Consider the following 15,561-nt stretch of genomic DNA (forward strand, 5'->3'; position numbering starts at 1 on the left):
GGAGAAGAACAGATTGTGTCCTCTTCATGTTTAATTTAAGAACACCTCCTTATCCTTATTTCACTCTGTTAGCAGGATGTTTTTAGATAACATTTATCTTTACAGCTTTTTTCTGGTGGTGGTGAAAGGGCGTTAATGGACTCTAGCAGGCTGCTGTGCTGCAACATATGGCTACCCTGTCTGCTTTTGTCACTGAGCATTTCTGTCTAACATCCGATGCATACAAAGAAGCTTATGTAAGGTATTTTTGTTGTTGGAAGTGAAAAACAATGTAAGAAAAGTGATAGCATGCAATATGTCTTGGGTTGCTTGCTGGAGTGCAGGAAGCATACTTTATTTTCATGATAAGAAAGTGTACCTGGGACTTCCTTGTTAGTTTTCTAGGAGAACCTAATCTTTCCCCTGTTCCCTGGTGGACAGTATGTGAAACCCAGGCCAGGGGAATGGAAAGGCAGTGGCCCTCCCCTTCACTCCCCCTTCATGAAGAGAGGGTGTCAACATGCATAAAGGTCAAGTTAAAATGAAAAATAATGTTTAGGGCAGGCATCCCCAACCTGTGGCCCTCCAGATGTTTTCGCCTACAACTCCCATGATCCCTAGCTAACAGGACCAGTGGTCAGAGATGATGGGAAGTGTAGTCCAAAACATCTGGAGGGCCAAAGGTTGGGGATGCCTGGTTTAGGATATTTGGATATGAATGAAGTTTAATCTGTTGAATTCTCTCACCCTTTTTTGAGAGAACACCGGACTCAAACAGTTGCCTTGGCCTGCAGCCTCTCTCACCTGTGGTTTGTCTCTTTGTCCTGATTCTTCCTGAACTGAACTTTGATCACATGACTTTTACTCCCACTACTCAACATTTATCAAGAGCCAATATTGAGCTACACAGGCCAGATAAATGATGCAATCACAGTCCAGCAAACATAGCATGTAAAGAAGATAAGCAGAACTGGAAGGAGATTAGAATGAAGAAGTGATCAGGATGGGAAAGGGGGATGGAGGGTTACCTGGTAGCTGATAAGGAGAAGGCTCAGTTATGAGAAAGTGCATATTGATGCCATCTTGGATTCAAGGCAGATTTTTAAAACTATAGCAAACACAAGCAAGAAGTGCACTCCTGGACCAGACCAAAGGCCCAGCTAATCTAGCATCCTGTTTTCCGCATGTTCACATGTAAGGCCAAACCACAGTTTGCCTCTCTGTGTATGAGCCACAGTGAACATGAACAAAGCATCAGGCTCACTTATTGCCCTTCTCTCTCTTCTTCCTATGTGCCAAACTTTCTTTCAGAGTCAAATAATCTTGGTTTAGCATTATGAGTAAATTAAGAATCCTGGCTTAAAACAAACAATGCTTAGTTTAACAAGCCAGTTTCATAATCCATGCTTTGAACTGTGCTTGTTCAGTAGCTAATCTTTGTTGTAAACTGGGATTGCTGATTCATGCAGAATGCTAAAACAGATTTCCTTGAAACTGAAAGTAAACACGGAAGTCCTAATTCAAGCCATGCACAAAGAAACATGCAAGTCCAACTCTTCACGTGGGCTCACTTAGGAGTGTCCACGTACTGCTGTAAATTGTGGTATGCTAACCAAAAACTTCCAGAAAGCCCACAAACAATAAGATGGATTGTGTTGACAGATAGAATGAGCAGGAAATTTGTTCCTGGCATAAGACGGCCGGTGGGTGGGATGGAAGGACAGAAAAAAGTGAGGACAGATTAACTTTCCTGAAGTGAAGAAAGTAATTCAGGGAAGGTAGAAGGAGAATAATGTCTAGGGATTTGAAGTTGACTTAACAAATGTCAGGGGTCTGGTACACAGAAACGTAAGATGGGTTTGTAGCAATGAAAGAAGGATTATTTCAACAAAAGTATACTGAATTAATAGAAGCATTGGGATCACAAAAGGGAATCCAATTGGAGAGAGTGCAGCAGTCAAGGTGTGGAACGGAATATAAAGATTTAGCAACAGCGTAGATATGCAGGACAAAGTAAATGGGAGAGTTGATTGAATACCCCACCCCCACTGTCTGTCTAAAACAGGGGTCACCAAGCTTCTTGAGAAAGCACTGAGGGTGCTAATTATAAAATGGCTGCTGTGGGGTTACATCACATAAAATGGCTATCACATCTAAAAGAGCAGAACAGAAGGGCCACAATACGGTGCAGGTATGCGACCCATCTCTCTCTCTCTCTCTCTCTCTCTCTCTCTCTCTCACACACACACACACACACACACACACACAATCAAAGGAGGAAGAGGTAGCTACATCAGGCCATGTACACAGAGAGAAGCCATTTGCAATTCTCCTCTGGTCAGAATGGTAGGAAGGTAGTGCTGGCATCCAGTGATATGTAGGAATGTTTAAGGTGGCCATTCCATGTGGAGAGACCAAGCCAGTGCAACAAGTACTGAGCAGTAAGAGCAAACAGTCTCTAATACAAGGTAGATCTTTGAGAAGATATTTACTTAGACTTTCACAGGCAGCAAGGGGCACAGTGTGACCCCTTGCCAAAAAGAATCACAATGCACTTTATTAGCAAACAATTAATAGTTTTCCTTAATGATGCTTTATCTTCACAAAATGTATACAAGCAAGTGATGAATTACCATGTGTGAAGTACAATATAGTTTTAATAGTTAATCCACGATGACAGAGTGTGCTTGGGGCAGGGAACTGAACAGAGGTCTTTAGGGTCCCAGCTACGTGGTCTGCCAAAGCACTTTTCCTATCATACACAAGTGGATAATATGCTACCATGTCTAGTCCAATGTATGGTGTACAAAAATTAGATAGGGAAAGCCCTTAAGCAAAGGATATGAAGGGAAGACTCCACTTGAAGACTTCCCATTCCATTCCTACAATGAGCTGCTGTGTTTTTAATGACCATGTCTGTAACATGGGACAATCCAGCAATACTAATTTTGTAGCTGCCAGATCCTATCAGGTGACTCCACTCTGCTAACATATGCAGCCAGCTTTTATTTTAATATTAGACTCAAAGGTCTCGTCTAGGTTTTGTCTTTATGTATATGTGAGAGGATCCTGGCAGGCACAGTTAGACTCTGTGTGACTCCTTGACTGATCAGACAAAACGCAGAGGTGTTAGGATCAGAAGTGGAGCTGCCCAGGGGCAAAACATGTTGGAAGAATACAGTCAGAAAAGGGGTGGAAGGAAAGAGGAAGAGTACATAAGGGTCTGGAGTTGCTAGTAATGAGCTGGGAAGGGGAAAAAAAAAGAAGGGAAGTGTCATGGGCTGGCTGGAAGCAGAAGAGTCATGGGAGACACAAGCCAGGGAACCCCCTAAGGAACTCTCTGGGGAAGAATGCTCAGGACCAGGGGATTGGTGGTGGGATGACAATGAATGAATGGTCAGAGGGAGGAAGCAGACTGGTGATAGGAGAGGGAAGAAGCAGAAGAGGTAACAGGGTGTAGTGAACAGGAAGAGGCTGCGGCAGAGCACAGGTCAGACTCTGAGGCCTTCAGTCCTCACAACCAGTGGCGTAGCGTGGGGGGTGCAGGGGGGCCAGCCGCACTGGGCGCAACATTTTTTGGGGGGGCGCTCGCTCGCACTCACAGCTCTCTGCCCCTACCTGGCTCACTCACTCTCTCTCACTGCAGTCCTGGCTGTGCGAATCCGATCCGAGCTGCCGGGTCGCCGCCCACTGTGGAGGGGGAGGGTGCCAGGCGTGCGTTGCGATGCGGAGTGGAGAGAGGGGGGGGACTATCTGGGGGAGGGACAGTGCAGCGGCCGACCAGCGCAGCGCTGAGCGCGGGAGAGAACCACATCCGACCAGCCCAGGCAGCAGCAAGAAGAAGCTGGCAGCGGCGGCAGGTTAGGGGTTAGGGGCGCAAATTACTTGCCTTGCCCCGGGTGCTGACAAACCACACTATGCCGCTGCTCACAACTGCTTCACCAGGGGCAAGACCTCCTAGAAAGAGTTGCTGAGACCACTAGGCTGGGACTGTGGTTTGTTTTCTGGAATAAATAATTAACTTCACTGCCTTGGTTGATTTATTGTTTTATTGCTGACCTATGCCTGATTCCAGCCCTGACAGGAAGGAAGGATTGGCAGGAGAAGGAGGGAGTCTAGATCTTATAGATCTCATTAAACACAGCTGTCCTCAATAATGAGGGGGAAACAGGATAAAACCAAACAGGAAGATAAACTTTATTCAATGAAATAAATTGAAACCTGGTGGAATTGATGGATTAAACACCAAGGTTTTCATTGACTACAGCTAAGCAGTCATTTTTATCATCCTGTGCCCTGGGTAACACATTTCCATTAGGCTAAATGGTCTAATTAAAGCTGTTCTGAGCAGGTATCTCAGAAGGAACTTTATTACACAAAGTGCACAGGAATATAGAGAGATGACAATCTCAACTCGGCAAAGACCATACCACTGGTCTCTCTACACAACTTATGTGATTATGACTAAGTGTTTGTTTTGTCCTAGTTTAGATTAGGAGAATATGAAGGTGATTTAGAAGATATTGAGCTTCAGAACATCTGAAGCCTGAGTAATAAGGAACTGTGACGTGGTCAAGACAGAACAACCAGTGGTGGTTGTTATGAACAGTAACAAGTCTACATAAGCCTCAGGTTCACATTCTCACCCTCCCCTTTGTATGTTTGGGAAGGAGATTTATTCTAAGTTACAGTTTCCTGTTTCATCCTTTCATATCCTGGTTGGATATATTAGCTTGGAGAAGGGCTACAGCTTACAGGTGAAACTCGGAAAATTAGAATATCGTGGAAAAGTTCATTTATTTCAGTAATTCAACTTAAAAGGTGAAACTAATATATGAGATAGACTCATGACATGCAAAAGCGAGATATGTCAAGCCTTTATTTGTTATAATTGTGATGATCATGGCGTACAGCTGATGAAAACCCCCAATTAACAATCTCAGAAAATTAGAGTATTAAATGAAATCAGCAAAACAAGGACTGCAAATAGAGCAATATTGGACCTCTGAGAAGTAGAAGCATGCATATGTTCTCAGTACTTGGTTTGGGCCCCTTTTGCATCAATTACTGCCTCAATGCGGCATGGCATGGATGTTATCAGGCTGTGGCATTGCTGAGGTGTTATGGAAGACCAGGAAGCTTCAATAAAAGGTAAAGGTAAAGGTACCCCTGCCCGTACGGGCCAGTCGTGTCCGACTCTAGGGTTGTGCGCCCATCTCACTCAAGAGGCCGGGGGCCAGCGCTGTCCGGAGACACTTCCGGGTCACGTGGCCAGCGTGACATCGCTGCTCTGGCGAGTCAGAGCCGCACACGGAAACTCCGTTTACCTTCCCGCTAGTAAGCGGTCCCTATTTATCTACTTGCACCCGGGGGTGCTTTCGAACTCCTAGGTTGGCAGGCGCTGGGACCGAACAACGGGAGCGCACCCCGCCGCAGGGATTCGAACCACCGACCTTTTGATCGGCAAGCCATAGGCACTGAGGCTTTTACCCACAGCGCCAATAGCAGCCTTCAATAGCAGCCTTAGTTTCACCTTTTAAGTTGAATTACTGAAATAAACGAACTTTTCCACGATATTCTAATTTTCCGAGTTTCACCTGTACTTCTGGGATAACACACTCTCTTTATGCAAAAGATTGAAGGTTCAGCCCCATCACCTCCAAGCATGTCCAGGAATAACTCCTGTCTGACACTCTGGAGAGACCCTGTCAGATAAGGTAGACCAGAGGTGACTAACCAGTGGCCTCCCATATGCAATTGGATTATGACACTCATTATCCCTGATGATCAGCCATGCTGGCTGGGCTGATGGGAGTTGGAGTCTAATGACAGCTGGAGAGCCAAGTGTACTGTTTGGTAGACCTTATTGGGTAAGGTGGAACGATTGTTTAACTAGGTACAGTACAAAGTTGCTTCCTATATCCGTAACTGCAATTTTCAGAAACCATGGTTTCCTGAGTTTGGATGAATGGGAATTTAGGTTCAGAACAGGTATTAAAGCTTTAAATCTACTGTTCTTCTGCCTGAAGGGAGGGGTAGCATGTGAGTCCAAGGTTCATTCTGGCTTATGCTGTTAGCAACAAATAATGGTTTGTTGTTATGTGTAAACCAGGCTTGATGCTTATAATACTAACAAGCATACAAGCAAAGACTTCCTTGCTTCATATTCCCAGAATGAGCCGTGTGTGTGTGTGTGTGTGTGTGTGTGTAAATGCAATATTTAAGGGAACATTGGCCCAATGGATCCAGCACAAGGAAGAATGCATGCGTGGAGTGTTAGAAAGGATGAAGTGTAAAATGCAGAGAAATAATGAATATTAGGGAAGCTACAATAATATGCAGTCAAGATTTAAAGTTAGGTATATAGGGCATCCAGGATTATTGCACCCAGATCAATGGAAAAAGTGAGAATTTGGCTCAGCAGTTTCCTGGAGTCAATTAGGGATATAAACTGTTTTAGGCTTGAATGCCACTCCGTGTGCACCTCTGGTGCACGATTTCCGCTTGCATCCAGAAGCAAAGTTCGCTTCCAGGACCATGTACTTCCGGGTTAGCGGAGCTTGTTACCTAAAGTGTGCGCAACCAGAGGTACCACTGTAGTCATTCATCTAGGAGTAAGCCCCACTGAACTCAATGGGACTTTCTTCCTGGTAGACCTGTATAACACTGTGGTGTTAGTGGGATAGCAGACGTTTTCATTCTATCTGAATAACTGCATGTTATTGTACTAACACAGTTCTTATGCAATATTATCCATAACTAGAACATTTGGCTTGAATGCATTCTGTTCTTGCCAGAAATAGTCCTATCCTTGACATCTGCCAGACAAATACAAAGCCCGCAATGAAAGGAAGTAGAACCGTGTGATAAAAGTCTCTTATCTGAAACTAGAGGAAGCTTTAACTCCAGCCAACAGGAAAACAATTTAATTTTCTTATCAAGACCGGTACTGCCGATTGAGATAGCTGAGTTATGTGCTTAGTTGAGTTATGTACTTTTCACGGCATTTTCTCTTCTAAAAAAACCCCTGCCGAATGTTTGCTACTTATTCTGTTTTCCAAGTAACATTTGTTAATGCCTCTTTAATACAGTTTTAGTCCGGTTTGCAATGCAACTTCCACTTGATTTCCCAGAGCTTTAGCAACCAGAAAATGCTCAATAACTAAAAATATTTCCTTTTTATGTTGCTCCAATCTTTTTTTTAATCATTGCTCTTTGGACTGCTTACTCATGGCTGGGGCTTCACTCTGCACCAAGGCAGACTTGAGGGGTTTTCACCTTACTTTCACTGGACAGCAGGCTTTTATTAGGCATTTAACCAACTTATCTGTTACGACTTAGGTGGAAATGACATTGGGCAGGATCTAAGCAAAATGGCGGAGCCTCCTACAGGGTCCTGGCCTGAGCTCAGGTGGGCTGAGTATGGTACCATTCACTTCAGATTGCCAGTGGGATTCCAGCTGCCTTGGTCTGTGCTGTGATGGGTCTTTTATTCTAGTTAATTTCCACAGATCCCCTAATGCGCCTGCCACACAAATGAATTCACCTGCCCTCATGCATCAGGTGGCTTGTCCAGATTAAACAATTTTTTTAAAAAAAATTGGTGAGCATCATTCATCTACATTTAAAAAAAAAATCATGTTCTCAGAATAGGCAGGTTTTTAAGTGATGTCACAAGCACTAACCAATCATATTCATATGAGAGAAAGAAAAACACATTTCCTGAGCTTAATTAAACTGCAGCCCCGTGTCTCCACCCCCCACCCCCAGGCTTGCCTGAGAATGGAACAAGTACATGGATTTAACAGTAAACACAAAATGCTAGCAATATACTCAAAATATGACATCCGTCTTCATCTTTAAAAATGCCCAAGAATGACATGATTTCACAGTTCCCTTTCTTGGCTCCCCAGCACAGCAGACTACCATAGGGACACAGGGAGCTGCCTTTTGACCCATCTAGCTCCATATTGCCTACACGGACTGGCAGCGACTCTCCAGGATTTCCAGCAGGAGTCTCTCCCAATGGTACCTGGAGATGCTGAGCTTTGAACCCGGGACCTTGTGCATGCGAGGCAGGTTCTCTGCCACTGAGCTACAGCCCAGGCTGGCAAACACTGGTTCTCATTCTAAACCTCGTTCTCCAGATACGCATTATTGTTTCCTTGCAGATATCTAAAAATATGTGTTAAGGGAGCATTTATGTTTCCAGGTGGTATTACTAATTTCTTATGTTATTGCAGAAACCCCAAGATACCATTTTAGTAGCCTGTAATATACCTTTTATTGCAATATAAATATGACTGGATTTCTGAGAGGACATAACATCGTTTTCATGTGCAGAAGATAAACCCTCCATATTTAAGAACAGCTTAGGAATTAGAGCTGCACTTACAGTGTCAGGTTGTTAAATCCCTTTGGATATAAACCTTAGGTAAAGGTAGAGGACTCCTGACAGTTAAGTCCAGTCACAAACAACTCTGGGGTTATGGTGCTCATCTCGCTTTACTGGCCGAGGGAGCCGGCGTTTGTCCGCAGACAGTTTTTCCGGGTCATGTGGCCAGCATGACTTCTGGCCATAAGCTGCTTCTGGCGAAACCAGAGCAGCACATGGAAACGCTGTTTACCTTCCCGCCGGAGCTGTACCTATTTATCTACTTGCACTTTGACGTGCTTTCGAACTGCTAGGTTGGCAGGAGCAGGGACCGAGCAACGGGAGCTCACCCTGTCGCAGGGATTCGAACCGCCGGCCTTTTGATCGGCAAGCCCAAGGCTCAGTGGTTTAGACCACAGTGCCACCCGCATCCTTATTGCAGCTTATATAGAAGAAACAGATATGCTAATTGCCATCCATTGTTAGGACACTCACAGAGGCTGCATTCACATGAAACACAGAGCCAAACCATGGCTTAGAGCAAACAGAAGGGCTCCCAGAGAGAAGATCAAAGCCGCTTTGCTCCCTGGTCCTTTTAGCACAGCACAGCACAGCAGCTAAACCAATGCTTGGCTTACGCTCTCTTCTCCTTAACTACTACAAAAGCATCCATGTGTTCAGTACGAATGTGTGAATAAGCGAGCCAGCCTTATGAATGAGTGAGCCACCCTCACCACCTAGATACTGACTTATGTCCTCCTGAAAAATGAATGCAAGGCTCTCCCTCTGGGGGATCTTCACACTCATGCTTATCCTACTGTGCTGAGGGGGCATGGCCAAAGCACTTGTTGGCATTGAGTGGGTAGGGCAATCCGTCTCGTACATGAGTTCCCATTCACACATTTAATGCTGGACGCCTGAAGGGGGCTTCTGTGTGAGCACGGCAGAGGTGTTGATCTGATTCAGAATTTGGTAGGCTATTTGGCCTGAGAAATGGCTTGGTAGAGAGGTGCCAAAATTAAAGGTTCCAGAACCTAAAACTGAATGAGATGTATCATTTTGATATTTCACCTGGATTACCTGGCCACTGAAGGACAGCTGAGTCTAGAAGCAATGGTAATCTATCTCACAACTAGTAGTCAAATTTTCAAATAACAACAGTTGGCATTAATTAATTCCATTTGTATCCTGCCCTTCCACTGAAAGGAGCCCAGGGCAGTAAACAAGTGATAAAACATCTTTCTTTCTTTTTTATTCCAATACAGATGCAGACTGGAGAAGTTTTGTTGAAAGAGGAAAAGGAAGGGCATTCCAAAGGGCAAGAGCCACAACACTAAAAGCCCGATTCCTTTAAACACTGAAACTAGCACCTTGAACCTTGCCTAGTAGCTAATTGGCAGTCACTGCAATTGTTTCAACAGCGGTTGCTGATATCCTGCTCCAGTGAGCAGTTTGCAGCAGCTGCAGCTTCCAAACCCGTTTCTAGGACAGCCCTACATTGAGTTACCATTTCTAAAATTCAACCTAGAAGTTACCAGTGCATGGAGGGACAACAGTGGCCAGGATATTCCAGTCCAGAATTGCTGCAGCTCCTACCTAGCCACAGAGGTCAGCTGGGCCTCTAGTGACAAAGACGGATCCAGGAACTTTCAGAATAAATATGACCCCCTTCAAGGCAGGCAATTGACCAACTATTTAGACTCAGGAACCACCACCCACAATCTTGCCAGTATTCAGTCTGTTTCTTGGATCTGATCCAGTCTGCCACCAAGTACAGGAGGAAGCCCCAGAAGTTATTTTCTCTGAACCCAGATCTGAAGAGCTTCACTTATAAATTGGATTTATTCATTTGGAGTCTATAAATCTGTTTTGCCATGGCTTATGGTGTATTAATGTGCTGGTGATTTAAGCTTACGATTTGTATTTTTTTTTGTCTTCCACTGGCATTTCAGGTTATTTCTGTAAGTGTTATTTTAATATATTCAGTCTTATCAACAAACATTATTTGGGGCTATGTGTTGGTCTCTGTGAAGCAGTTGTGTGATAAAGGCACTTTGATGTTTATTGGTGATTATATTTGGAAATCCCGATAAAGCCACAATTAACGGGTTTGCTATGGAAGGTTTAGAATTTGTTGACATACATATTTACTGCAGGTATTGATGTGAAATAGTTGCCCTAAGGATAATAAACACCCACATTCAAATGTGAGGCACAGAAGCTGATTAGTATCTTCTGATAATGGCCTCCCAGTTCTGCAGTAAATATCACATATAAACACAACCAAATCCTGCTCTTGGGATAGGTTATGATTCACAAAACAGCAGAAGCCAGGATCCTTGCCTTTAAGCCAGTTTAGTCTTATTCAGTTCAGTGTGCTAAGTTATCTGAAAAGCATGTGTGTCTCTGCTGGCTCAGTTTGTGCCCTAAAAAGTAATCCGGTTATTTAACAGCACTGCATGATTGATGAAGAGAGCCAGGAAGAGAAGACTTGCCAGCTGAATAGTAGGCAAGATGTGGCCATTAATTCCTGTTCACACATGGTTGAGAATTAAGCAGAGTAAAATGCAAAGTGCAAGTCTTTGGAGCACCTGTACATAAGTGTGTGATATGCGTAGATACAAACATGACACAAGGGCAACATTGAGATGTTATGCTTTCTGTGCTATTAATACATGGAAACAGTTTTCAGCAAACAGAGATTAGCTGACTGTGAGATAACTGTGAGATAAGCAGGCTGATTGAAAATATAATGTTGCTTTTGGTCACAATTTTAATGCAATCCAGCCCAAACCATCTTCCAGTAAATGCTGCTGGAACAATAATTGCTCATAAACCATGAGGTTTTGAGGCATCTTAATGATGCTAGGAAGAAAACAGCCCCCTCTCGTGTTTTTCCGTGTTCAGCTTCTTTCTCTCCCCCACCCCACCCCCCAGTTCAGAAAATATAATTCTTTCAAAGCTCATTGGAATGTCCCCAAGTGTAGGTGGCCTCTCATGAAACTACTCTGGCTGGTAGTGGCCTGTGTAGACTGCTCTAGCCATTTCCTTCTCTATGGTCTGTCTCCTTCTATTACTCTCTGGTGCATTGTTCCGACACCACTGATGGTTTGGATGCAGCTTGATCCTGCAAATGACCACGACTGCAGTTTGGCGAGGAGGCAAACCTGAGATGCTGTTTTCAGGATTGGTGTCTGAGTTTCCTTTTGTGTTGTGACCTTTATATTATGAGCTTGCCCGCAGGAATTGCCTTACTTTTATTGCACTTATGTAAACCACTTTATTTTATGCTTTAAATAATTAATAATTAGTAATGGCACCCTCCAAATATTTCTCCCTTAAAGGAACATTCACATATCAAGAAACTAGAGCAGTCTCAGCCACCAACAATATTGAGCAGTAGTGTATGAGAACCATAAACCCTGCCCATATTCCGTACATCTTAGGATATGATTTGGGAGGGAGATGCATTTCAGGGGAAATCTGCGTAGCTTGCCATGAAGGGGTAATTTCGGGATGCTTGAGGAACAGATGTGGAGAAGCAGGCACATCCTTTCACGTCTATATATTATGGCAGGCTTTTAGTGTGTAATTTTAGATCTTGCTGCTGCCTGATTTTACTATCATTCTCACTGTGTTAATGGATCATCTATGGTATGCGGCAATTTTTTTAAAACAGTAATTAGATTTTACTATTATGTTTTATTAATTTATGTTTGCGAGCCACCCAGAGAAAATGGTTATGGTGTAGCCTCTATATATGCTATAAATAAATAAGTTTAATTAATGTGTTTTTTTTTAATTTATTATTATATTTTAAAAGCCTTTAGCCTCTCTGAATATGTTAGCAGATGGTAAGGGAAGAAACAATTTATTATCACCTTTTGTAAAAGTTTCCAGTTATGTTATCATTCATTTGAAAATGCAGAATGGATCTCTGGCAAACTTTGTGAAGTCTGTATGGCATAACTTGATTTCAAAGATTATATCTTATTGCAGAGGGTCAATGAAAGCAAAACAAACACTCCTTATTTCAGAATAATACAACTTCTCAAAACTAAAGAAAAGAAGTACTTCAGCTGTACCATATAGTTTTCATTGTCCAAAATATTGCATAGGAAGAAAGTTAACTGAGGTTTCTATGGCATAGTGAAGCATGCTTTTGTGTTTAGAACTTCCCTGGTCCCAGTTTGATACTGAACAAGCATCAATACATCTTTATACTTTCCCCATTTTTTAAAATAAAAGTCTGCATTTGGAAGGATGTAACCTATTGAGACTAAGTCAAAACTTGAAAACACTGAGGCAAATATTGTAGGAGTTTTGTTGTTGTTTAGTCATGTCCGACTCTTTGTGACCCCATGGACTAGAGCACACTAGACACTCCTGTCTTCCACTGTCTAAGTGAATAATAATGGGATCCACAGAAGCCTATGTTCACAAAATAAATGTGCTCAAAAAATATGTGCTACAAGACAATTTGATGCCGTAGACTAATACAGGCAACCTAAGACCCGGGGGCTGGATGTGGCCCAATCACCTTCTCAATCCGGCCCGCAGACAGTCCGGAAATCAGCATATTTTTACATGAGGAGAACATGTCCTTTTATTTAAAATGTATCTCTGGGTTATTTGTGGGGCATAGGAAGTCGTTCATTCCCCCCCCAAAAAAATATAGTACGGCCCACCACATGGTCTGAGGAACGGTGGACCGGCCCATGGCTGAAAAAGGTTGCTGACCCCTGGACTAATACATCTATCTCTCTGAGATCTGGCTGAACATGGATGAAACAACCAAAGATATTGATTATCTCAGTTAGCGGTATGCTACTGTTTTGTTTGATCATAACCAAGTGAAAAGTCTCCACATGGTAGTTTGAATTTGTATCTTTGTCTATTCAGTGAAACAGCGGGTGGTATTTTGCTAACAAATCCTTTCAATGGACAGATTTCCATTTGTACAACTGGACTTCTCCTCTCTCCTTCTTTGCATATCCCTGAACTGATGTGCAGGGAGAGATCCTTGTGCTGATGGAATGATTGCCTTAGGGTCCACTCAGCATGCCGGTGCTTCTCTCATTTTATGTGAAGTCTCTTTATATTTGTTTAGCTATACAGAAGCAGAAGGAGTACACAGGTCACTGCGGAGGTCCCTGCTGTAGTGTGGCAGATTCAACACCCCTTGTGTGTTCCCTCCCTCTCAAAAATAGAGCATTGGGGGCAGAACAGGGCTGGCCATAGATCTGCTAGATCTTGAAGTAGTCCAATTCTCCAAAAGGGAGCCCACTTGGTTTCTTCAGCTGCACCAACCTGGAGCTATCACAGCTAAAATAAAATGTCCAAGACAAACAATCCGAGCAACCCCACCTTCTGCCATGGCTGCTGTGAAATGAGAGCAGTTTTGCACGTGGTAGTTGATCTGCCTCTCTGTCTTGATGAACCCTACCAGAGTTTAGGATCACTTTGTTAGCCATTCTCTGTATTGGGACTTTCTTTTCTGTTTAGCTGGATACGAAGATGGAACAAGAGTGCATTTATTTCTACTGTCTAATTTGTGTTTGTGTGCATGGACCTGAACAAGCAGAATGAGTACAATAGTTATTTTTGTCCCCTTGTTTGGATTTCTATTTATAGAAATAAAATCTAGCGTGGACTCCACTATTCTCTCCACCTTTTTGTTGTTTTTTTTTATAATAATTTTTATTAAGGTTTTCCAAATTAAAACAAATTAAAACAAATTAAATCCAATTTATAAACTTTTTGCCAATAACCAGGACTTCCCCTCCCTACCCCCTCTTGTGTTCCAAATCTTCCAAATAAGCAATTAAATTCAACAAATTCTTATCCCCAAATTACACTCATCATCAGTAACCCAATTTATCCAAATTCCCATCCCCTAAGATCGATCTATTCCCTTCCACGAGTTCCCCCCTTTCAAACATAGTACAGATGGAAATAAAATAAATATGAGTAGTGATTTTACAACCTTTGGATTCCAACTTTCCCTCCCCTCTTTCCCCTTTGTGTTTCACCTATCCCTCTACTTCTAATATCTTCCTGGAGTTCCCACATTACACTATGTCCCTCAGGTTCTTTGCCAGTCTTTAATTACGAGTGTCCAATCATAGAAGGAGTCTATCAAAAAAGGGGCCCATTTCTTCTATCCAGGTTTTTATATCCAGGAGTAAAAACTCCAATTTTGTTTCCATAAGCTTGTCAAACCTGGATATCCCAAATGTTCCCTCTCCCAGTTCTGTCCAGTTCTTCTTGTTTCCTTGTTCTTGTCAGTCATTCTCCTCCTTTTTGTTTCTCTGTTCTCCCACAGAAATGTTCTTTTTCCATATTCTCTCCACCTTTTTGGACCAGTTTGTATTTGTTCAGATTTCAAAAGTTAACAAAAGTACACAGCTTAGTTATTTCCTAGCCTTGTTTAGATTTCTACTTCTATTTACTTGGACATGAAGAAGAAACAAGACTCTATTCAGTTATTCTGACATCTTGTAGGAACTTTCATTTGTGTTTGGATAAAAGGAAGTCTTATATTATTTGTCTTTTACTCTTTGTTATTTGGATTTAATCTGAATAATCTGAATTATTAAAATGATTTAGATGTCTGACATGATTCCTATTCCTTGAATGGATTGTTATTTTTTACGAGTTAAACATATGATTTATTAGAGTTGTTAATTCTTTTGTATAATATTGAAGGATTATTTTATTTTGGGCTGTATACAAACAGAATAGCTCAAATCTGTTAACTACAATATTTGACTGAATTTACATTGACATAAGGGTAAAATAAGTTAAGGAAATATTTCCTAAGCAGACATATCTGATTGACCCCTTGCCATCTCATTTCTCCAGCATATGGCTGAATATCTAAAGTGGGCTAAGACGGTAAAATAAGTTCACAAAATGGGAAGAAAACACCCAAGAGGAATGATGCTAAGGATCAGGGAAGGGGAAGGAAGGGGTCACGGTAGGGTGGTGTGGGTGAACTGAGAATCTTGACTGGTGTTATTTTAAAACCCAAACATTTGAAAGAAATGAAGAAAAAAAGAATTTAAGACTTAGAAAACAATTCAGAAGATTCGGAAACAAGATAAATGACAAAGCATCATAGATAGCAAATAACAAGAGGGAAGGTTGTAGGATCAAAATTAAGGGTTTATTTTTCAAAACAGAGGTAAACTAATAGATGGAAAATT

The 15,561-nt window shown here is 42.3% G+C and overlaps 1 protein-coding gene across 21 annotated transcripts in view; it reads right to left on the reverse strand.

Annotated features, from left to right (window-relative positions):
• MAGI2 (membrane associated guanylate kinase, WW and PDZ domain containing 2) overlaps nucleotides 1-15,561 on the reverse strand; it is a 628,972-nt gene that overhangs the window by 183,347 nt on the left and 430,064 nt on the right. The gene's annotated exons all lie outside the window — the stretch shown is intronic.

The sequence above is a fragment of the Podarcis gaigeae genome, assembly GCF_964106915.1.
Source record: "Podarcis gaigeae genome assembly, chromosome: 10".
In the NCBI taxonomy this organism is placed as follows: domain Eukaryota; kingdom Metazoa; phylum Chordata; class Lepidosauria; order Squamata; family Lacertidae; genus Podarcis; species Podarcis gaigeae.